The 26,548-nt window shown below is 43.6% G+C and overlaps 1 protein-coding gene across 1 annotated transcript in view; it reads right to left on the bottom strand.

Annotated features, from left to right (window-relative positions):
- LOC122806090 (extracellular calcium-sensing receptor-like) overlaps positions 1 to 26,548 on the bottom strand; it is an 841,208-nt gene that overhangs the window by 535,334 nt on the left and 279,326 nt on the right. The window lies entirely within an intron of this gene.

The raw sequence follows: 26,548 nt of genomic DNA on the forward strand, positions 1-26,548 counted from the left end.
AATGCAAATAAATCAAAGATTATACTATTTCCTCCCACAAAGACCTTCTCCTACAATAAAAACAACTTCAAAGTCTATAGTCAAACCAACTCACCTATAGAAGTAGTCCCCTCTGCCAAACTACTTGGCATTACTGTAGATGAAATGAGACTGATGCATGGTGTCAAAGCCATGGTCTCAAGCTAAATGCAAAATAAAATGCGTAGTAATCCCCTTTGGAAAAAACAGAGTACCCACAAACTACAACATAGGAGGTAATCCCCTGAAATCTGAAGAAGAAATAAGGGATCTAGGGACCTAAGTAGATAGTCAGCTTTCCTTTGATAACCATGTTGCCAAAGTGGTTAGAAAATCCTTCTATGTGACCCATCTAATCATGAAAGGGTTTGCATCAAGATCTAAGGATGTAATGGTGCCCCTCTACTCTTCCCTCATCAGACCCATTATTGAGTACAATGTACCAATTGGAATGTACCTGGCTAGACATCTCCAGCAGCTGGAGAGACCACAGAGGTACCTAACCAAGACAATTACTGGCCTCAAACAGTTGCCCTATGCAGCACGATTGAAAAAGCTAAGACTGTTCTCTGTTGCATACCGCTTTCTCAGCGGCAATCTCTGTCTAATGTACAGAGCCATGTCCAACCCAGAATTGTTGAACATGCTCCATCTTAGCAAAACCAAATCTACTCGAGCTACACGCTCTAGGGATATAAACCTCAACACAACAATGAATAGAACATGCTGGAGGGATAGATTCCCTTTGTAGAGACTTCCCTTACTATGGAACAGGGTCCCAATCTACATAAGACAGAGCCCCTCACTATCACTCTTCAAGAGGAACCTTGATGAGTGGATGGGCAACAGAAAGTTCACACCGGGGATCACACCAACAGCACTACTAGATAGGGGCCAAGGGTACTAGCTGCTAGTACAAGGGTCTGGGGAACTACTAAAGGGGCGGTGAATACCGCACAACGTGGCTGGGCTAATATATGCCTTTGGGCAGATAGCTCAGTACCAACCTATGAACCTATGAACACTTCAAGTTTGATATTCATATTCAACAAAATATTATGAAAACCCACCAAAAGCTAGGTATGCTGTATAGGAATAATCACTTTCTCTCCAACTCTACCAGGCAAACCCTGGCCTTGACTTATCTTCTTCCTTCCTTATTATATGGAGCCCCTCTCCTAATGAACCTGTCCTCCTCTATCACCTGTAAACTAGAAAACTGCTACAACAAAATCTCTAAATTTGCCTCTGAATCTAAAAATCCCACCCATCACTGCCTAACCCTAAAATCCCTGAATTGGCTTGAACTCCCAAACTGCCTAGACTATCTCCAACTCACTACTGCACATAGACTCACATTTCATCCAACAAAATGTCCTGCTAAAACTAACATTTTTCCCCCTTATACACCCAACAGAGCTCTCAGATCTGAAAATCAGAACTTAATTACTATCCATAAACCTAAACATCCTGCTGGCCAACTTCTCCTATCTTTCTCACTAGGCAAAAAATGGAATTTCCTTCCCTCCACACTAAGAACAATACCAAACTCCGAAAACATCAAAACCAACTATTCAAACACCTGTCCACTAAATGGAAATGTACCTGCCTTCACCCAACCCAATCCAAGGGGGTTCTTGCTCTGGTTCCTTAGCTCTACAACTCTCATAGTTATCTTCCCATGACCTCTCTAAGCTCTCAACAATTTCTATAGCTTCTCTCTAAGCTCTCAATAAGTCCTACAGCTACCCTCACACAGCCCAACCTTGTAAATATTGTAAATAGCATTCTGCTGTTGATGTGTGTTTGTAAAGCTTATTTACATTTTCTTAAAAGGTTTGTATGTAAACTGTTTTCACATCTAGCACATATCTGTTTTCCTCAAATGACACTGTATGATCCCTACCTTCAGGCTTAATGAATTTGTTAACCATGCATGATACTGAATGCATTTATGAGTAACTATTCTACATAATATTATCTTTAATATTAACTATCAGTTGTTTCTAAATTGTAAAATGCATCTTGGAGCTTTTCTCCCCGGGCTTCCACTGAAAATGGGTCAATTCATCCCAGTGGACTTCCCCGGTAATCAAACTGCAAATAAATAAAATAAATAAATATCTGTAAGCTGAATATTCTATAGAAAAGTGGAAAACCATTGCAAAGATGTCTATGTTAGGGCACCATTAGGCAGCAATTATGCCACGGTATGGTTAACAGTAGGGGAAAAGAGAAAAATAAAGCAGGCAAAGACAGTGGGGTGGGATTTTAAAAGAGCGGATTATGCTTTTCCAGGGGAGATTGTCAGTGAACAGTTGGGAGATTTGGAGTAAATCAAGGAAGTAATGAAGCTATGGAAATGTGTTGAGGATAGGTTCATAGGTAAGTACTAGGCTAGCTGTCCTTATGGGCCATTTTAAGGTGTCAAATTTCCCTTCCAATGTGAGAATCAAACCCTGTGTTTTGTGTGTATGAAGTAAACACCTTAACAATTTTCCTAAAATTATCAGGCTGTACCTCATTCCTCAAAGCAAACAAACCAAGCAGGACCTTCCAAAAAGGAAAATAACTTGTTTAATAAAACAATAAAAATTCAACAACGTGGCACACAGAAATAACAGCTTACCGGTTTTGTTTATGCAGTATAAACTTCCTCAGACAGCAAGCTATTACATTTCTCTTATTTAAATACTAATGGTCTGTCTCTGATTGGATAAAAACGTAAAGCAAAATAGACCCCCTAAATGCCTTTAATAAAATCCTGTATATATTTTATGCGCTAAACATGTATTAAATACATTAAACTCAAACCATTACATCAAATTATTAAAATACTAAGTATTGAAAGACATGAAAAATAAAAAATGCTGAAGAATTTTATTAGCCACAGCTATTTGTACCTATTGTGAACTACACTTAAATCCATCAAATCCAAAGCCAAAAATAACCTAATGGAATGTGATATAATAAAAGTGAAAAAGGTTCAATAACAGGTAACACTGGTTGCTAAGGAGAAAGGCTCTGGTGTAGTAGTGTAACAAGGGACTAAGGCAGTGGGATATGCAAATGAGCAAAACTGGGAGACCATTGTCTGGATGCACCTAACTGTGTAGGAGTTATAATGCAGTGATGTAAGCAGGAGAAGCAGCTGACATGAAAAGGGGGTGTGTCATGCTTGGTGTAAGCACATTGGAGCTCCATGGCTTCCATTTGCGCTTAGCTAAGCACAGCTAAGCAAGTGGGTGTGTCTGAGCTTGTATTTACTTATTCCATGAAATGAGGTGTGTGTTCGTATACAGGGGAGGGCAACTTCTGCTTAAAAGTGTTTACTTTAGCAAAACGAGTTTGTGCAGCATGCACCAAGTCTTAGAAAAAAAAAAAAAACCTAACTAGCAGAACTGTTTAAATTTGGGCAGCGGGTTTGCACGGCATGCCGTGGGGTTTAAAAGGGGTGGAAATGGGAAGGGGAAAAAGGGAAATAGCAGAATAAAAGCAATCACGTACAAACAATATAGCTGGCCAGTGGAATGTATTATAGTCAGCCAATCATACAGGCAGGGTCTATATCATAAGTCCGAACACAGAATTGTCCGAACACTAAAACTTCGAACTGGGATGTTTGAAATCTCAAAATAAACACAGTTGGCCAGCAAATGTAACAGATGAAATCAGCTCAATACATTAAATTGCTTTATCTACTTATATATTGGGCTGATTTCATCTGTTACATTTGCTGGCCAACTGTGTTTGTTTTGTATTTGGTCTGGCCGCGCATCACCTATGGGCATAGCATTTGGTTTGTTCCCTGAAATCTCAAAATACCAATTTTTTTTCCCAGGGAAAAAGATTTGGTGGGCCTTTTCCGTGGCTTTGCTATTTCCTCCACTGTAGTGCGGTCTCGTAGTTGGTATATTTAAGTAGGTGGGTGTGGATTGGGAGGGTGTGGGGGCAAAGCCCCCCACATTAGGAAGAGTTTGAAGTGTTTGTTTCTTTTTTTGTTTGTTTTGTGACAGAACAGCGATTTTTTTTTCCTTGGGAAAAAAAAATTGCTGCTCTGAGTGTTCAAACCTCTTGTATTTCGAATTTCCAGGTTTGATATTTACATAGTCGAACTTATGACATTTCAACTATGTGATATAGATCCACACAGGCAGCATCTGCAGCACAACAGTATAAACTATGCAAACACCTTTCAGTCTGTTTTTTTTTCCCACAAACTCTGCACCATTGGTGTACACACTTGGGGGAATTTTGACCAAAAAATGTTAGGGGCTGTTGTTACTTTGATACATCAGTATGTGCTAGAGGCTGAGGGAGGTGAGGAGGTAACAACCACCCCAGACTGAGGAGGAGGAGGAGAGTGTTCAGACCGAGGATAACCTATCAGGGGCTACATGATCTGGAGATACTAGAGTGCTACAGGGTGGACAGGGGCATACTTCAGCAACTCGTCAAGCTGTGCCGGCCTCACATCAGACCCAGAGCCAACAAAGAGAAACCCATCCAAATGGATATCAAGGTATGTGTAACTTTAAGAATACTAGCAACAGGTACTTTGCAAAGACATACTGGGGACATCATGGGGGTCTCACCGGCATCTGCAACCAGTGTACTCCACCATTTCCTGGATGCCATGCTAGAACATGCCGGTGAGCACATTTACTTCCCCAGCACCCCTGAAGAGAGGACCAGCAATATGCACCTCTTCCACCTTGTAGCAGACTATCTGGAGGTACTGGATGCCATAGACTGCATGCACATCCACATCAAAGCCCCACCCAGTGAATAGGGTAGGGTCTACATAAACCACAAGGGCTTTCACTCCATCTACAGCCAGGTCATGTGAAATGCCCATGCTCTTATTATTAATGTGTATGCTAGCAGCCCTGGAAGCTATCATGACTCCCATATCTGGCATTCCTCACAGCTGTACCACGAATTTGTCAGGGGGACATCCCATATGCCCATCTGGTGGTGGATGCTGGCTATGCACTGGAGCTGTGGATAATGACACCCATCAGAAATGCACACACGCACTCAAGAATGCCATAATGAGGCACACTCACAAACTAGAATCATTATAGATCGTGTGTTTGGGATGCTCAAGTCACTGTTCCGCTACCTTGACATATCTGGCGGAGCCCTGGAGTACTCTCCAGCCACATGTGCACACATGTTCATAGTATGTGCCATGCTGCACAATATGATCCTGTGGAAACAGCTACTGAAGGAACAGCTTGGGGAAGAGCCACACAGCCCCCCACCATTGCCAAGGTCCCCACAGGCACAGAGGGACTCAGATGAGGAACCCCCTGAGCCAGCTCCTGTAGGCAAACGGAGGCATGCTGAGTATGCCCTAGCCTTGGAAAAGAGGCACCACATAGCACACACACACACACACACACACACACACACACACACACACACACACACACACACACACACACATACACACTGACACTGTAGGGACCCAGGGACTGACACCTCTCTCCGACTTGCACATACAGTGAAATGGATGTTACACAAATCACACTGCCTGTACCTTACCATGTATAGGTAGTGTACTGTATGCATCTGACATAGTCAGCCCTCAAGCACCATCCTCACAACTGTCACAGACACAAGGTAAGCCAATCTTCTTAAAAATAAATGAATGGAGTAGTATGTTCTGGTAGCATATCTATGGTATCACTTTATGCATGCAAGGGAATGAGGTGGCCTACTGGGATAGCAATAGACAACTGACAGCTATGTGGGACACCAGGAAATGTTTGCCCAATACTGGCCTCCCCACACTATGCAGTACTACCCAAGGTGACAAATCCCACTGCAGTATACGTGGAGGGCCATCTAACTTGGGGGTCATAGGTCACAGGCATGGATGTCAATGTGGGGGGGGGTCCCATACTCACCCCTCAGACTCAACCAGGAAGTCAGCCATAGAATGCTGTTAAGAAATGTCTGGCAAAGGTCCACAAATGGAGACAATGATGAACTACCCCCTATAGACTTACACAGTGATATAACAGCAGGTCTTGCAGTTGCAGTAAGGCTCTGAAGGGTAGGACGTCTGAAACTCATATGTATGCCATTACAATCTGACCTGTGGTCTTTATAGATATGCCACTATTCTCCAAGACAGGGCACAATACTATGATAAGTGTGACCAAAATGTAAAACAAATGTCAGCACAGTCTGTGCAAATGTTTACAGTTGACAGGTTTGCCCCCCACACCCATAAGCCAATAGAAATGCAGTAACATGTATGTTTGTATGGAGACAGCAGCAGAGCACACATTGCCAGGGCTGTCCCAATCAACATGATAACTTGTAGCATGTCCACAATATTCGGGGGTCAATGAGCTATGTATATGTGTGATTAATACTGTCAGGATGTCACCAGCACTTACTCCTGGCTGTTGTGTCTTAGTGGCCTAGGTACAGTACTGTGGTTGACAGGGCCATGTGCCAAGAACTGCAGTGCCAACTGTTTTGCATGTCAGCTACACCTACGGTAGGAGTTGTACACGCTGTCCAGACATCAATATCTGTTACTGCAGGAAAGTTGGACAGGTCATCGAGAGGGGGTCACGCATATGGACAGTACACAGCTTGGAGTAACCTACACTGTGCTTAACATACCTCTCAACTGTACAGACCTATTGCAGAATGTCCAGAGGTTTGCATCATATTTGTGGTCTGTATATCATGAAATAGTGGTTGTCTGGCTAGTCATTGGCAAATCACATAAGACTAAGGTCAGAAAATAATGACAGATTGTAGTGTTAGACTTCATACCTTATAGAAAAATGCATGCTAATGCAAAACCTGTTATTGTATCACCTTTCTAGTTTTGTAAAGCCAATACTTAAGAACGGTTCCTATAGTTAGGCCTTTGTCTCACAATTACTTATAGCTTTGTGCATGTCTGGCTGTCAGAAGTTGAGATGTATAGTGTTAGTAGGACAGCAGGTACCTGAAGGTCAGTGTGCTGCCAGTATATAAAAGGCTGCCACCTTTTTGTGTCAGCACTGACAATACGTCACTGGCCAACAGCCATACTCCTGGAATGACAGAGGTTGTCACAGAAGGAGCATAAGTATGCCTTGTATATCTGTTCTGCTTGTCCTAACATTGCATTTGCCTGCCAACTATTTGCAAAACAAGAAAAGGTCATGTCAAAACAGCAATGGCAGACAGTGGGGAAGCAGACATCATACCCATAAGAGAAAGCAAGCAATTATCAAACTGGTCTCCCAACTGTCTATGTTTGGCAGAACATTATTAACATCCTGTCCCCATGTGTGGGCCTTTGTCTGACTGTCATATATGGGCCTGTCCAGATGTCAGTCTGTGATGGCATGACAGCTAGGACCAAATGTAGCCTCATAACATATTACACAGCAACCACAGCAAATGTAGTGGTGCAATGATGGACAACCTGCTAAATAGGTACACTCAGAGGTGTGAAGTCCACAACCTTGTGTATGATGTTATGACATTTACCCCACTCACATCAGAATTACAAATTCATAACAGCAGCATCTGTGGCCAAAGCATGTGACTGGACTACAGAAGGACAAAGAGACACACATAAGGTGAAGGGGAACCACTGGCCAGACAAATGGAGAATGTGCACACCGGAACAAATTGTGCAGTAACATAGGTGCCATGCAATGTATGGACTCAGTAAACATTACCTGCAAATACACAACACACACACTCATGTAAGTAGTGTTCACAACAAAACCAAAACCCAAAGGACCCCTCAGAGGCAAAAACACATAAGAACTCCACAAATCTACACACCACAGACCATGTAGACCCCACACACCAGGGTCTTCCAAAAACTAAGGCCTTTCCCCAAACCCCAAACACCTTCCTTACACAGATAGGTTAACAGCACTGTCCCTCTACCCCATTTCATACAGATTCTGCTGAGGTGACCCCTGTCTGGCATACAAAGCAATCCAGACCCTGCCTTGATGGGAGTGTTGCACATCTAGAAGTCAAGGCCCATCCATCAACCTGTAGGTGCAGAATCAACCTGGGCTGTGATATCAGTATGCCTTGTCTGTGTGCCAGATACATGTCCCACACACTCCCCCATCTGTAGAATGCACTCTCTTCCCTCAGCAAGTCAAGTGCCTCAATACCCCTAGTGATGTGTTCCCTGTATAAGTGCATGGGAAGCACAAAATACAGTCCTGTGATTCCACCTGTGTCTGTGCTGGACAGGGGCTCTGTGTGCTGTCATGTCTTAACATGGGCTACACTCACATCTGTGTGGGTTATAAGGGCTTCAGGACCAATAACCTACTAACATCATAGCAACTTATCAACCTATACACAACTGTCTGCCAGTGGTTCACCACATTACTCTGTACTGCTCTGCCACTGACATACTTGGAAGTAACAGTATTATGTGGAATGCACTACATATATAATAGACATTTCTGCAGAATGTACTCTGTACCCACACCCATACCTCTCAACCTCTGACAGGAAGACATCTGGACAAGGTCATAAATAAAAGTGGAACAAAGCCCCAATGACAGGCACGTGTTGTAAATATTGTCCTTACATACTGAGAAAGTTGGTAGAATAACGGGTTTTGCATTAGCAGGAATTGTCTGAAAGTTATGAAGTCTGAAACACTAATGTCTGTCATTATTTTGTAACATCAGTCTTCAATTATATGCAACTAACTTGCCATACAAACACAAGTTTATGTAAACTGGATGAAACTTCTAGACAAACACCTGGACAATCTGCCATAAACTGTACAGTTGAGAGGTATGGGCCCACACCAGGATATGACTTCCAGGTAAGAAGAATACCACATAAGCAGGATATCCCCAGTCAGTATATCACCAAGTTACTGGACTGTTTACACAGCTGCATTCGTCAACTAGCTGTAGCCACACATCTCAAATGGCCTTTTTGGGCAAGAATGTCTATAGTTGGGCTCATAATATTGGTCTGCGCATCATACATCTTGTATTCCTCTGGTAAAGCACTGTGAAGATCTGAGGATGTCTGTCACTAGGTAATGACACAATACATTCCAGTGTCAGACTTCAGATATGTCAAAAAGTGTCTGCTAAAACAAACCATGTACTTCTAGCAAATTTCTGTTTACTTCTGGAAGGTATGACTGTAGCACACAAAATCCAGGACCATAGTACAACTATCTCTGGAATGGAGTTCCACTCTCACTTTAGAAGGTCATACTGGGCATTGCTCCTACACTTAGAGAATCACAGGCCATGTTGGAACCCACATTGGACTATATAACCGTATTGTGCATATATGTCTTTGCATACAGACATCTATGTACACCTTAACTGTCCCTACAGACACCCATCAGACATAATTACCCTCAGCAAGCTGTAGAAGGCCCATATGTGATATATCTGCATCTGTTGCATGTGATACACAGACATATATATGGGCAACATATAATAATATGTCAAGCATGTACACACATTGGCGTGGGGAAGATAGAAAGACAGAAAGTGATAGAGAGAGAGAGAGAGAGACAGGGGGAAATACAGAGAGTGACTCATACACAGGATACCCTGAATAGCATAGAGTGATATCCTGCTGCAGACAGTGGCATGCTGGTCATAACCAGTCACACATGCCAGCATGAAGGTGAGCTCCATTGTGTAATTTTACTGAGGTGAGGGTATAATATCACATCAACTGCCTGTGTGTGTGTGTGTGTGTGTGTGTGTGTGTGTGTGTGTGTGTGTGTGTGTGTGTGTGTGTGTGTGTGTGTGTGTGTGTGTGTGTGTGTGTGTGTGCGCATGTGTGTGTGCATGTTTAAGTATTAAGAGGTGGTTCCCACTCAGTACATTTCTCATTGCCCTACTTCACAAGATCTTCTGCTGTCATTCACCTTAGAACTTCACCTGTCAGCCCTATAAGCTCTGTAGCACATGTGATAACTGCGTAACACTATAGTACAAATAAGCAGATAGGTAGAGATTCTAATCTCAATCCTGGCAAGTGTGTGTGTGTGTGTGTGTGTGTGTGTGTGTGTGTGTGTGTGTGTGTGTGTGTGTGTGTGTGTGTGTGTGTGTGTGTGTGTGTGTGTGTGTTCTTAGGTGAAATAATTTTAGGCCATTCCCACCAAGTACACTTCTAGTGCCCTACTTTAGCAGTCCTGCTGATGTCATTCACCTTAGAAGTACCTTTGGACACTTGTTAGCCCTATGAGGTCTGTAGCATGTGGGATAACTGTGTAACACTATAATGAAAACAACTAGATTGTCAGGGGTTCCATTCCCAGTTCCAGCAAATATGTGTGTGCAACTATTTGAAAGTGTGTATGTTAGTAGGATGAAGTATTTTGAGGACCTTCCCACCTACAACACTTCCCAGTGCCCTACATTAGTAGTCCTGTGATGTCATTCACCTTAGAAGTACCTTTGGACAGTTATTAGCCCTGTAAGGTCTGTAGCATGTGTGATAACTGCATAACATTATAGTACAAATAACTAGATAGGCAGGGGTTCCATTCCCAGTTCTGGCAAATGCGTAAGTATGTATGTTGTAGGATGAAGCATTTTGAGGACTTTCCCACCCATGACACTTCCCAGTGCCCTACTTTAGTAATCCTGCTGATGTCATTCACCTTAGAAGTACCTTTGGACACTTAGCCCTATAAGCTCTGTAGCATTTAAGATAACTGCATAATGCTATAGTGCAAATAGTTAAGTAGGCAGGGGTTCCAGCAAATGTGTGTGTATGTTTGTAGGATGAAGTATTTTGAGGACTTTCCCACGCACAACACTTCCCAGCCCCCTACTTTAGCATTGCTGCCTATGTCATTCACCTTAGAAGTACCATTGGACAGTTGCTTGCCCTATCAGCTCTGTAGCATGTGTAATAACTGTATAACACTAGAACACAAATAGCTAGATAGGTAGGGGTTCTAATACCAATCCTGGTAAATATATGTGTGTGTTTCTTTGTAGGTGAAACAGTTTTAGGCGTGTGTGTGTGTGTGTGTGTGTGTGTGTGTGTGTGTGTGTGTGTGTGTGTGTGTGTGTGTGTGTGTGTGTGTGTGTGTGTGTGTGTGTGTTTGTGTGTGTGTGTGTGTGTGTGTGTGTGTGTGTGTGTGTGTGTGTGTGTGTGTGTGTGTGTGTGTGTGTGTGTGTGTGTGTCTGTGTGCAGTGTGTGTGCACGTGTGTGTGTGTGTGTGTGTGTGTGTGTGTGTGTGTGTGTGTGTGTGTGTGTGTGTTTCTTTGTAGTTTTAGGCCATTCCCAACCACTACACTTCCTAGTGCCCTACTTTAGCAGTCCTGCCCTAGAAGTACCTTTGGACAGCCTTCAGCCCTGTAAGTGCTGTGGTGCATGTAATAACTCAGTAGCAGTATAGTACAGATAGCTAGATAGGTAGCGGTTATACTCTCAGGTTTGGCAAAGGTGTGTGTGAAGGTGTTTGTAAGTGTGTATGTTTGTAGGGTAATGTATTTTGATGTTCTTCCCACACAGCCCATTTCCCATTGCCATAGTTTAAAAGGGCTCTTGATGTAATTCACCTTATATGTACCTTGGGACACTGTTTAATCCTATAAGCTCTGTGGCACATGTGATAACTGCATTACACTGTAGTATACCTAACTAAAAAGGCAGGGGTTTTAAGCTCAATACTAGCAGCTGTGATTCTGTGAGTGTGTGTGTGCAAGTCATATCCTCCCTGTGTGTGTATTTGGGTGAAAATCATATCCTCTGGTATTGTGGGTTATACCATTTTGAGGCATGTACCACCTAGTACACATACCATTGCCCTACTTTACAAGGCCTGCTGATGTCATTCATCTTAGATGTACCTGTATACACTTGTCAGTTCTCTAAGCTCTGTGATGTGTGCAATAACTGTGTAATGCTATAGTGCAAATAAGTAGGTAGGTAGGGGTTCTAATCACAATACTGACACCTATAGTAGTATGTGTGAAGCATATCCCATGTGGCTGCTGTCTGTGCAGGTTATACCATTTTAAGGCCTGCTGACCCCTACCCATGACATTACTTTAAACAGCCTTTTAATGGCATCTGCCTCACATACACCATGTAAAACTATACAGCCCATGCCAGTCATCTGTAAAGATGTATATGGAATATCCACATTTGCAACCTATATGTGGTCTGTGTCCCCTAACAATGAGCTTTCCTGTGATATCATTGCCACAAATGTCACAGTTACCATAGTGAGACATATGCTAGCATCAGACATTGTACCTGACTGACACATCATGCTGATACAAAGTCTGTCACTCTATCACTTGTGCAGGTTTGTAGGAGCAGTAGATCAGTAGATGAGACCAAATGCTATTTCTGGTGGGTTAACCCTCCATCCATGAAGGCATTCACAAGATTACTTGTTGTAAGAGGTTGTGTGTTATGTCCCAGGCATACAATCTATGTGGAGCATGTCCTGTGTACGTAACAGTATAGTACATACAAGTGGATATGTAGGGTTACTAATATATCTATTGGCAACTGTGTATGTGTTTCTGTATGCACAGCCCCTGTGGCTGTCATTACTGTGCGCATGTGATGGCTATACCATTTTGTGTGCCTCTTCCACCTTGTGAACTCCTCCCATTGCCAACCTAGTTTCAGCCTATACAGATGTCATCCACCGTACAAGCACATTTACACAATTTCTAACACCAAGCCACTGTGGTGCATGTGCTGGTTGTATAACAGTGTATTGTACATAAATAGATGGGTAGGTCATCTACTCTTAGAAGTGTCACTTTCATGTTGCAATGCATGTCCCCATGCAGTGGTGTGTGTGTGTGTGTGTGTGTGTGTGTGTGTGTGTGTGTGTGTGTGTGTGTGTGTGTGTGCCCCTGCAATTGTCACTCACTAGAATAGTAGTGGCAGACACTGCCACACTACATTGCCTCTGTGCTATTTGTGTTATGTATCCAGTGCTATCGTTTATAACACTGTGCATGTAGGAGTTGTGCTCAGCCCTTCATCAGCTGCCCCATGTACAGGACTATGACGCCATATGCACTACCAGCATGAGAGGCCAGACATGCATATGAGTTAGCAGACACACATACTGGTGATTGTCAGGTTAGACAAACACAGGCTGACCCGTGTCAGACATACATACCCCTAACCTGTCATACACAGTACCATGCATACCCTCATCAACTGCATGAAAGTTGAGTGGATGGCACAGAAATGGCAGGGGCAACAGGTGCTGATAGCTGAAACTGTTGAAGTTAAAGTAATAGCTAAGCTTGTCAGAGACCTAGTGCCAGTACTCAAGTAAGATTCTCGGTAAGTGTGAGCCTGCGGCCCTACAGAATACCCAGGTGACATGTAAGAAGGCTAGCTGGCTGTGTCAAGCGTATGTATGCAAGGTCACACTGTCTGCCACAACTGTCCTCCACACACTGTTGCATGTAAACACACCTGGTAAACATGCACATACACAGCTGCACCCTGGCTATGAAAAGGTCACTGTGTTTCCACTCCACCTTACTCATCAATGCTACTGTTAGCAGACCCACAGCCTGCAGACACACAGACATGTGGAACACAAAGAGAATACAGTACGTGAGACTACAGTCAGTCAGTGGTATTAAAAGCAATAGTGCATCATGGTTAACAAGGTACATATACCTCAATGTGTACCCATAACCATTGCCAGCAGGCAGCACCTTACACAGCATTACATTGTTACACTGTACTGTATTCCTCCTGTGCATCAGACCCATATAAGCATGTCCCTGCACTGATGATATGGATAGCAGGGTTGTGGCACATGTATCATCACATGCAAAGGGTGTGGTGTGGGATTGACAGAGGCCCGGGCTGGGTCATATGGCTGACGTGTGTGTGTGTGTGTGTGTGTGTGTGTGTGTGTGTGTGTGTGTGTGTGTGTGTGTGTGTGTGTGTGTGTGTGTGTATGTGTGTGTGTCTGCAGGGGTGGTGTTTAACTGGGCCATGCAGAGGAGCTGTGCATGTCTAGTTGTGACCGGCCTGTGATAGGGATGAGTGAGTGTTTGTCTGCACACCATCAAGCCATGTGGATGCCTGACACATGGCTATGGTGGACAGCCGTGGACCATACATGGCAGGATGTATGGTTCACCATCTCCCGGCAAGGATGCAGGAACTGGTTCTGCCAGGAGTCTCACTGGCACCACCAGGCCCAAGGACAGATGCAGTACTACTCACTAATGCTGACTGCTGAATGCTGGATCTGCATCCCTGATAGGACTGGCCAGGACCATGTGCCTATGGCCTGCTCTGATGTGATGTGGACAGCACCCTCCCTTCAGTAGTGCTGGTGTTACTGCCACTATGGGACTGTGAATGTACATGGTCATGTGGGCTCTCAGCTGACCATTGTTGCTGACCTATGTCCACCTGGCCAATGCTCTACTCCCAGCACATGATCAAGCACAGACATTGCAAGGTAGAGCAGTGACAATGTCTTACCCCACTGTCCATCCACAACATCAGCAAAATGACATATGGCATCAGAGATGCCCTGGAGCTTGTCATGCATGGCAGGAAGCTCTGCATTCATGACCCTGAGCATCTGTCTGGTGTTGAGGTCAGTACACACCTGTGCCTCCATTATGGACCATAACATGCGTCTGGTGACACCTGCTGTTGCATTTGCGACAGGGGGCTTGATGAGCAGCAGTCCTCCATTTAGCACCCCCGTCCATCTGCCTGTGTGTGACTTTGCCTGCTTTCTGGCTATGGCTGGTGTCTACAGTCGCACTTGCAATAATCACAGCACTAGCCTGTTCCATGCCACCACCCTCCAACTGTCCATTATCTGCTGCTGCAGGGGACTGGGTATGTGTGGTCATACTGAATGTGTGCAGGGACATTGTGAGTGAAAGTGGGATACCAACCTGGGGCATATATTCACACCCAGTCAACCCCAACTGTGCCTCACTATGACCACCATCAACATGGGAGTCTGCTAAGACACTGACATCAGGTTATGAGGGGGAGAGACACCAACCCCCATGTTCATCTGCGAGGGGAAGACAACGTATGTAAATTACTACCCTGCAGTACTACACACACACACACACACACGCACACACACGCACACACACGCACACACACACACACACACACACACACACACACACACACACACACACACACACAATCCTGGTAAAGTCTAGCACAGCTTTGCCACCTATGAGCCCTTAAGCCAGACTTTATTGTAGTTATGACTGCCAGAATCCATCTCTTTCACAGCTACTGCAAGGCCCTCAATAAAGGGTGACATAGTCTACTGTGTGATGGACCTATTAGCAGAATGGTAAGTGTGACCAAGACCAAGGCTATTGGAGTGAGCTATATAGTGTCACCAAGTGCATCTGCAAGTACTGTAAGAGCTGACTTACTGCTATACAGGCCAGATACAATGACAAGGTTTAACAATATGTGATGTTGTTGTTGTTGTGTCTTTCAGCTTATCCCGGTTAGGGGTTGCCACAATGGAACTCCGGTCCGCTAATGTTTGGCAGTGGATTTTTACGTGCCGAGTTACCAGCCCTGATGCACAACCTTCAACGAAGGCAGGCTCATTCACACATGCCTCCACACAGAAGACGCTCTAGCTGAGAATTGAACGGGACAACGTCTTGCTGTGAGGTGACAACGCTACCGCAGCACCACTACAGCAGGACGGAACAAGAGAATACTCTATCTCTGCAGTACCTACACAGTTCAGGCACACAGAGATTCAGGCAGACAACATTGCAGGACAGTCTGCAATACATACAGGAAACATGTAAAGTACTAGGTGCATAGGTTCATAAGATAATACCAGGCTATTGGCCCTGATGCCCTCATAACCTAGCCCAGACTTTTGTCCATGTCCCTTCAAAGGCAGCACCTGTTTTCCTTGTCCAGCTGGGACACACGAAGGATCCCAGGGGTGTCTTTTCCATTTTCCATGCAGTTGTCCAACTTCTTCTTCAAGAGTACTATACATGTACTCTACTAGACATTGGGAGAAAGTGTATTTTGCACACAGTGTATTATGTGGGAGACTACACTATACCACCAACAAATACTATACATGTCACAGACCAAGTGAGGGCCTTGTGCGCATGTTGCATGAGTGGGGTTTGTCTTATGGATATGCAGAAATACCATCAAGGCTGGTTTGGAAATGTCCTTGTATGCCAGACACAGGTCACCTATGATCAGTCTGTATGAGACTGAGTACAGGGACAGGGCTTTCAGCCTATATGTATAGGATAGGTGTTGCAGACCCTGAATTTGCCTGGTCAGGAATCTCTGTGGTCTCTGTAACTGCTGCATTTGCTTGGCAAGGTACATTCCAAAGGAGCCACTATACTCAGTAATGAGTCTGATAAGGGTGGAGTACAGGTATGTTGTGGCCTCCTGGTTCCTGGATGCCATACCCATATTTGTGAGGTGGGCCATATACACAGCCTTCCATACGATGGTGCCTACATGGTGGGGAACTGTCAGGTTGCTACCAACCTTGGTGCACAAGTCACCTCACACCCGATTGCATGCTCAGTACATTATTACTGTCATAATTAGTGTGGATGACATCTACCACAACAGGGAAAGTGATGCATCTCCTGGCATTCATGTTTGAGGCAATGCTTCTTGCACCAGTCATTAATTTGGGTAATGGCCTCTTGGAGAATGCTCTCATCAGTAGGGGGATGTCAGACAGTGGCCAGTTTGCAATCATCTGTAAACCTGGTCAGCCACAGACCACTGGTTTTGTCTTGTACCTCAGAAATATATATCTAAAACAGTAGAGGCCCCCAGATAGGTCCTTGGGGTACAGCGCTCTGTAAGAATCTACTACTAGTGGTGGCTTCCACTAATTTGACCAAGTGGGTACTATCATTGAGCCAGTTAGCTACCCATCTGGTGACATATAGGTTGATACCTAGCTGTGTAGGTTTGTGTATCATGGCTGCCTGGGGATTATTGTGAGAGATTTGGGTTAGGTGAAGGTAGGCAGTGTGCACCATCCTCCCCTCATCCTTGTGTTTGTTGACTGCTTCAGAGAAGTCGACCAGCTTTAACAGGCCTGATCTCTCTTTGACAATACCACACTGTGTGGACTCAGGCATTTTAATGTTGCTGATGTCCCTGTTTTTAAGGTCCTTGCTATTGCCTTCCATGCCCTTGCAGATCAGGCTAGTTAGGCTGATGTGCATACGATTGGCTGGGTTAGTGGATTGCTTCACGTTTGTGTATAGGGATGATAGTGGCAGTCCTCTGTGCAGATGGGATGATGCTGGATGCTCAGGCTTTGGTTGACTACAGTGTGTAATGGAGCTGAGAGTTCATGTCTGAGTTGATGTAGGATGCAGCTAGGGATGGTATCAGGCCTATGGAGACTTCTGCATGTTGCCTTTGTGAGGACGTTACAGACTTGCTTCCTGATGGTGAAGGGAGGGGGCAGGTGCTGTGCATGTCCATGTGTACCAATGGGGGGGACAGGGGGGTGATGTTTACACTTAAACTGTCTGCAGTAGGTTGGCTATATATATGCTCTATGTGTATGTGGTGTTATTAACCACCACTACAGCACAGATTTGGGTGTTGCCTCTGGGATTGCAGACATATGTGTGGAAGGCTTGGTGATTGGCCTTGGTGGATGTGTCCAATTTGCACTCAAAGATAGCCTTAGGATAATTCACCTGTGACCTTATTTGCTTGTTCAGACCAAGGTGACATGGTTTCCAATTAGGCACCTGCTCCTTCTTGGCCCTGTCCAGCAATTATTCCCATCTATTATGGTATTTGTATATCGCTGCTGTCCATCACAGAGGTTTACCTACCTTGAGGGAGATGATTTTGTCCTGTCAGGTATTGCTGAGTCCATACAGCTATGTAGGTGCTCACATAGTATTGTGGTGTAGGCTTGAATACTACTGCTAGTTCCAACTGACAAGACAGTGGCTGTAAAGCTACATATACCTGCTCTGAGGGGATTTATAGTCAGTTTTGGAAAGTTAGTTTTGTATGACCCTGACAAGGGTGGCAGGGGAGATGGTGACCTCAGCAATGATGGCTATGTGGTCAGATTTTACCAAGGAGGATGACACTGTAGGAGTGCTACAGTGGCTACTCATATTGGTTAGGACCAGGTACAGGATATTTCCACCTGTCATAGGAGTGTAGATCAGCTGATTCACTGCATTGTCATTGACAAAGCCGAGGAATCTCTGTGCATTCATGTTCAGGCAGAATAGGTCATGCATACTATGGTTGGGTAGTTAAAGTCACCCAGGAGCAGGGTAGATGGTTGAATCTAGACAGATTCAGGCAAGTACAGATATGTATAGTGGGAGTTCAAAGTCATGGCTGGAGGTCTGTAGCTTGCTATGAATTGAATAGGTGTTCTGTCAACAGTTAACTGCACTTGGGATGTCTCCCATGTGTCATAGTGTTTGGCCAGCCTGGAGGTGAGCATGTGTATGATGTTTAAAACTCCACCTCCTGTGGCTTTGAAGCCCTCCTTTTTGGTTCTAAATATATGGTGGGATGAGTAACCTGACAAGGTTAATGTGCTCTCCACAGCTGCAGACCAGGTATCAGTGACTGCACAAATGTCAGCAACCTCCAGGACAAGGTATGCGTGCAATAACATGAGTTTCATGTTAAGAGTCCTAGCTCCTGTTAGAACAAGACATCTGCACACAGGCACAAATCAATGGTGGGCAAAGGCCGGAAGATAGTGACACTTAATAAATCTAGCTGTAATACACTTAGACCATTTCGCATTCACAGGAATACTCCATAGGATATGACATCTGACATTCAAATGTATGCTATTATGTTACAACTACAGTTTTTACTGGCTTGCTGGTGATGTGCCAGACAATAGACAACTGTATGAGGCATTATCTACAAATATGAGGCAAACATGTGGTCAGTCTGCAAAACTCTGGACAGTTGAAAGGGATGAGCTTAGTATATAACATACAGTTCAACACACATGTCTGCACCAGTTGTTTACTATGCAACTACCCTATATAAGTGTCTTACATTTGTAAGACAAGCATATGTATCATGGTAGCATTTACAGGTGACATATGGATATTTACAACATCCCAGGTAGCTGGCCTAGCAGTGTCACAGTCAGTCTTGGATAACAGACACTCCAGTAGTGGTCATACATGAGCTGACATTTGCTGGGGTGGCTCAGGGGCCAGAGCCATGATCTATGTCACAGCAGACAGGGCCAGCAGGAATGGCCGTAGATGCCAGAGAGCAACATGTGAGTCCAGCAAGTCTTGCTGCGACCTAGTGTTTCACTGCTTATTTCATGTTATTGCATCTCCACTTTTAAATTCCATTACATGCTTAATTGATTGACATACCTGTTATAGTGCTGAAGAGTTTCCTCAGAATAATCCAAATGTTTAGGTTTGTGTAGTCACAGTCTGTATTTGTGTATACATATCCAGACCTGTTTTGCATAGGCAGCAGCTTGCCTTTGTAGGTAAAGCTCATGAGGAGGTGATGGCCTGTGCAAAAATTAGTGTCTCCCACTTGCTACTTGCATCCAGAGCAGCTGTGTTGTCTTTCCATTTGCCAATGCCATAGCAACACAGTGCTATAATTAGGTATTTCATGTGGGCCTTGCCCCTTTTCCCTGCCTGTGAGGAGAAAATTATGGAGGTGTGGGGGCTATAGCTTCACAGAAGGTAGGTGGAAATACCACTCAAAACAGGAAATGTGGAGACAGCCCAACAACATGGGGGACAAAGGTCCAGCATTAGGGACAGATTGTAAGTAAGTATTGCTGTTATACACATAGAAGATTGTTAGATTAACAGGGTTTGTCTAGACATGCATTTTCTGCGTGACTTGGCATATGACAGTGCTGTCTCTGACATACCTCTCACCTGTCCAGATATCCACATAATGCCCAGAGGATTGTCTCTTATGTTTGGTCTGTTCCTCAAAATGATTTCTGTTTATGGGAAATCAGTAGAATAATGTGAGGATTGAAGTCAGTAAATGCTGACATCCATTTGTGTTTCAGACATCATATCCTTAGGGATGTTATGTTACAACAAACCTGTGACACCAGCAACTGTTTCAGTTTGTAACACCACTATGTGAAATATGTCCCTCTTTTCGGTCCCCTGTCTCCCAAGTATGTCAGGCTTTGTCCAGATGTGTTCCAGCAAGTGGTTCAGAGGTACGGTATATCATGATTTAATGACTTCACTCCTGATATCATCCTAGTGACTTAGCAGACTCCCGGAAGTGGTATGTGGCAATGGATATGAATATGGGCCCACACCCTAGACATTCTGTGGAACTCTGTATAGCTGAGAGTTAGGTATGTCTGGCCATTAACAGACTGTCAAGACTGTGTAGCAGTGTAGTGTGTAAATGTTTGTCTGGCTGAGTAGGGAGAGTGGCAGATGTGAGTGGCATGGATCCTTTTCTATCTGACTGTGCATGCTGCTACAGTTGCTGGCAGTCTATCAGGTGTATATGTTTGTAGGGTCAGACTGACAAATGCCCTGTAACACCTCAGGAATCCTAGTAGACTGTGACTTGGGGCAGTATATGTCAGTGTAATGTGTCTGGCACTCTGGATATGTTTGTTCAGTTATTATACTCTAGAGTTCAGTTGGGGTACTGGTATGTTGCTGCGACTGTGGTGCAAACGGTTGTGGATGGAGATTTTCCACTGATGTCTGCTTTTCCATACAGTTACATCCCTGTAGTGTATGATATATTTACAAATGCATGGGTAATTCCCCATAGCTGATTTGGGGTAGTGTTGTGTTGCTCTGATTGTAGTTCAGAAGGTGCTGGATGATATGGTTGGCAGCTCTCAGTTGTTTTTCTCTTCTGTTACATGACTGCAGCCGTACCTCTCTACTGTAGAGATGTCTAAACACTGTCCACATGCATGGCTCGTGTTTGGTCTGTTCCCCATAACAGTTGTGGGTTTCTGACAAATCACTGGGGTGATGTGAGCATTTATATCAGTAAATTATGACAATCATTTCTGTTTCAGACCTGGTATCTATCAGAAAATATATGTTAAAATACACCACGCTACTCAAGCAGACTTCTATGCATATAACAGCCATATTCCAAATATGTCACTATTGTTTGCCCTTTATTGCCCCACTTGGTCAGGCTTTTTGCAGATGTCTTGCAGTAAGAGGTTGAATATATATATATATATATATATATATATATATATATATATATATATACACTTGTATATTTATATGTATCATTAATGTTAAATGGCAATAATGCATGATATGTTTGTAAAAGCATTACAAATTCTTGCAGCTCAGGTGGTGTAGTGCTATGTTGCTGTGATTGTAATGTGCCGCATCCAGGGTTTGAGATTTGGCAGCGCTGATTTTTTGTTGCTGGGCAGAACAAGGGCTGATTAATACAGAGTGATTAAAGCACTGTTAAGCAGGTATAAGTGGGCTTGAGCTGCTTTGCACAAAGCTAAGAGATGGTAACAGACAGTTAAGTCCTCTTAGCTTCGCTTAGCAGCGCTTACTCCCACTTACACCCACACTAATTTTAATTAAAGAAAAGAAAAAAGGGTGATAGGAAAGTGACGAAATGGGGGCAAGCAGGGGTAAAACATTAGGAAAACCAGCTAAGGATGTGCAGGATGGGTGTAGGAAAGGACCATAGCTCTACATTTCTACTGCAGCAACAGCTATGACTGATGTTGAAAATTTGGGATTAAGAACCTTACACCCCACAGGGAGGCGTGTTGGCAACATACATTTGTAGGGCAATTTCAGTGTTGATTGAACTATGTCACTGGACATAGGGACAAAATGTAGAGCTTTCTATGGGCAATGATTTTTTTGTGAGACAGATGCCCTTTTTATCTTATTAAGGTGAGACTGGGATGTTGGAAAGGGCTGTAGGTATGTTTGGGGAGGTAGGTTGGGAAGGATAGGTTGAATTCTCAGACAGACAAGACACATGAGACAGCAGACAGGGGTGGTATATGACACATGAGGGGGGGTAAACACCTTGGATGGGGAGTGTGGTTGGGAATCAGAGGCCCATAAGCCCCCAAATGGATACAGTGGGACTGAGGTCACCACCCATGGGCAGTCACCACTGCACCTTTACGGCCCCAAAGGTGGCTGTGCTGGGGACTGAACAACAAAAGCAGGCTGCTCCTCCAGCTGTGCCAGGCAGCCCTCCATCTGGCACAGATATCCATCCAACTTGGAGCAGATGACACTGTGCACCATACCCCTGAGCTTGCATTGAGTGACAGGCTCCTCTCCACACCCGCACTCAGGGGGATGGGCCCCATCCCCTGAGGCAGTTCCACCTGAGGGTAGTGCAGGACCAGCAGATGAGGAATTTCCAGGATTGGTCCCAGATGTGTTGGGGTCCAGTGCCACGGCTAGATGGGGTGAGACAGGTGGATCCACCAGGATCTGCCTTTTCAAACGTGCTATGATGTCGAGGTTATCCAAGATATATTGGTTAGTCATGAACAAAACATTTCAAAATTAGTTGTTACATTGATGGCAACAGGCCACCAATAATAGTATTTGAACAAGGTATATTAATATGCAACCAATTAAATATATAAACAATAATAGAACACATGTCCCAACAATAGGTTTTGAGAACAACATACCCATAGCATATGAATAATAATTATTGATGCAGATGAGGAGTGTGGGGAGAGAAAAAAGTCTATTAACAACTGTATAGGCTTCCATTTTTACAACAGTACTACTCAATACTCTACAGGTCTTCCCTCACTTTACATCTACCTATGGCCCATAGCTTCTGTAGCACATACATATCCATTAGACTGTCAGCCTGTAATGGTGTGGGGCAGACTGGGAGGACAATGGCTACATTACTGGAGGGGGCTTGTACATGTCAGGGTTACATAGTTGACAGAGAAGGGGTACCCTGCACTGATGTTGTGTACTGGCATACTTCCCTGGATTCCTATCTGTGCCCAAGGTTATTGTCAGCAGTGACCACTAGCAGTGACAGCGTGACACTTGAGGGACATGTATCAGGGAGAGCTCATGATATATGTACCTATCCTGCTATCATTTGCAGGCATATGGGTTTGGACAGTAGAACAGTTGTACATGATGTATTAGTTTACCCTTCATACAGCTACTACACACATTTCTTTACCTGTAAGACCTATGGAGAATATATCTGTTAACACCTTCTGACTGTTTCTACAAATATTCAGGATTTCTTTAGTGTATATATGCACACATCTCAGTACAACTGCCTGGATTCAAACCTTGTCTGGGTGTGCTAAAATGATCAACAGGGTTATTGTCCATCACTGAGCTACTGGGAAACTGATCTTGCTTGCTTTACTGATTTCTGCCTAATACTCTATGGGTTAGACAGTCTGGCCTTGCAATCCTGACATTCATGCATGGCAGATAGTTATTGTACTGTGTATTAATCCTTTGAAATAATACAATCTGGAAAGCAAAGGTTAACACAAGAATCCAATGCTGCAGATGATACACTGTAATACTGTAGACATTTCTATTCAGGGTTCAGAACTTAGTGTCTACAATATTTCATATTTCCTTTATATCTTGTTTTACAGCTGCACATTCTACTCTTTTGCATAATAGCTTTTTCTCAGAACAGCCTCAGTTACTTCATGCTGTCAATGTTGTATTTGCTGTGAAGAACCTGTACACATTCTATTTCTGCAACAACATACCAGAGTAAACACAACAGTTTGTGTTATACATATTTATTACAGTAACATGACACTTATATTAATGGATATCCTGTAAATCAATATTAGTGTGAGAAACATCATTTATTCATTAGACACAGTGCACACTATTCCTACTGGCAGTAAACAATGTACTCCTTCTACTTTATGCCACTATGTAATGCAAGTTAGATCTGTACTCACCAGCCTGTCAGCACATCTATGTCAGTCTGTCTGCATGAGCCTGAATGTTACTAGTCCTCTCTGCTGCAGCTGTAGGGGTGAGAAACAAGCATTATGCATACCTGTCTATCACATACTCAGGCTAGGATCTGGTACACCTATAAATGTGATACTTACAAACTGCTGGAGCATGGTTGTCCCAAGTATCTTGGATCCATTGGGCTAAGATTGCCCCATTCCTCTGCTTTAGGTTGGCATAGTGATGCCGTACCTGCTCACCAATTTAGGGGATACCAGTGGCACTGGTGAGGTCATGTACCAGATGGTCCCAGGCCTCTGCTTTATACTCTTAGACCTAGTACTGGCCTTGCAGCAGTCTGTCATTATCATTTGATATGAGGAGCACAGCCATGACCCTGGACTCCAAAATGCCCCAGCACTGTGCCCGAAAGTGCAAGCCCTCTCCAACACCTGACATGGTTCCTGCAGAGATCAGACTACAACAGGTTATGGATGTATTCCTGCCTCTGTGGTTTAAATAAGGCCATATTCCCACCCTTTGCTCTCATTGCACCATTTTGAAAATGCTAAGCTCAGCTAAGTGGGGCACAAATATGCTAAGATAAGTTGAGCAATGCTTAAAGGGGGAAATGCTGAGCACTGCTTAACAGTGTGCAAATCCACTTAGTTGAGCTAACTGCTGCTTAGAATGCACATCTAAGCAATGCTTAAACTGGCTAGGCAGAGTTGAGCAGTGCTTAGCATTGCTCAGTTTTCATTTAAAAAAAAATATCAGGATTGTAGATTATTTCATCATTACTAACATATTATTAAGTGTATATGATTCACTTTACATGACATCTCCTATGTGCTTTCATTACATTACCTTGGGGTGTGACAATACTGTAAGTGACACTTGTGTAAAGATGGGTGATTTCACATGTTATATACACTCACACTTCCATTTTGGACCAGCTACACTACCCTGGGCAACAAATATCCCTTACTACATAATTTAACATAAAAAATAATTTTAATAATGCCTTCCCATGTAAAAATAAAGTGCCTGTCTTAGTACTCAAACCATGCCTGCCTGCATGCAAAGCTAGGACTCTAAACACGGTGCTATCTCATCATTGCTATTTCAGCTATACATTTGTATTTAGCTGCTATGAGATGTTTAAGCAATGCTGAGCAGAGGGCCCTAACACACAAACCCAGTCAGCTATGCTTGAACATACATTAGAATGGAAAAAAAGGAAATTAATGAACCATTTTATTTAAATGTATCAATATTCCTTGTCAGTCAATGGAAGGACAATTGTAAGTGGACAAATATGGACAGATTTTAAATACTGGTCTTACAAACTTAGAAAGTATAGGTTTTGCATTAACATGACTTTTCCTATGGATGTGCAGTCTTAAAGTCAAATGTTTATCATTATATAATGACTCCAATCCTCTGCTATTTGCCAGGTAGGGGCAGATATTTGGAGAAACACACCAAAAACATGATGCAGCATACTTCTCAACTGTACAGATTTTTGCAGAATGTCCAGTTTATTGCCTCATATTTTTGGTCCATTTCTCATATGACTGTGGTTTTCTAACAAATCCCTGGCAAATCACTCAGGGTTTAAGTCAAAAAATACTGGCAGACATTTGAGTTTCCGACTTCATACCCTTCAGAAAATTTGTGCTAATGCAAAACCTGTTATTCTATCAACTTTCCAAGTTTGTAAGAGCAATATTTAAAAAGTGTCCCTATTTTTTGGGCCTTTGCCCTCCCATTATTTATGGCTTTGTACAGATTTCTTGCTGTAGGAGGTTGAGAGGTATGTGAGGCAGGCATCTGGACATTCTGCAAAAACCTGTACAGTTGAGGGGTCTGGCCGTACAACACTTTCACAATGCAGGGGGTGTGTGACAGTATGTGTCACACACACCCTACATTGCTTCCTATTGGAATAGCTGCTTTCAGTGTCTACGGATACTGAAAGCACTTGGAAAGTGCTGTATGGCACTTTCACAATGCTGGGGATGTGTGACAGTACCCCCTGCAATGCTTCCAAACCAGACTTCCTGGTTTCAGTGTCCACGGACACTGAAAGTGCTTGGAAAGTGTTGTATGGAACTTTGACAATGCAGGCGGTGTGTGACAGTACCTGCCACATACACCCTGCATTTATTTCATGATTGCCTGTTTATTTCAGTGTCTGAACACTGAATATTTGCTTTCAGTGTCCGTGGATACTGAAATGCATTTAAAAAGTGACATACAGCCCATTCTGAGTGCAGGGGGCATTTTAGATGTGCATACACTACTTAAACACGCCCTCTGCACTCAGTAGTGTTAGTGTCCACTTAGCCTTAGCAGTAGCGTGCCTTCATGAATATGCAAGGAGCGCTGCTGTTAAAGCTATGCAGAAATGGACATGGTTCACTCCATGCAGGAATAACACCATTCCTGACTGGAGTTTATTGAATCCTGGGGACTTTCTTCATTAAGGCTTGTACAGAGTTGGATGCATGTTTGGTGATGTACCAAAAGCCAGCACACTATGTGAGCTCAGATTTTGTTGGTTATTT

Source organism: Protopterus annectens, chromosome 7.part0 (assembly GCF_019279795.1).
Source record: "Protopterus annectens isolate FY-2018-M chromosome 7.part0, PAN1.0, whole genome shotgun sequence".
Lineage (NCBI taxonomy): Eukaryota > Metazoa > Chordata > Ceratodontiformes > Protopteridae > Protopterus > Protopterus annectens.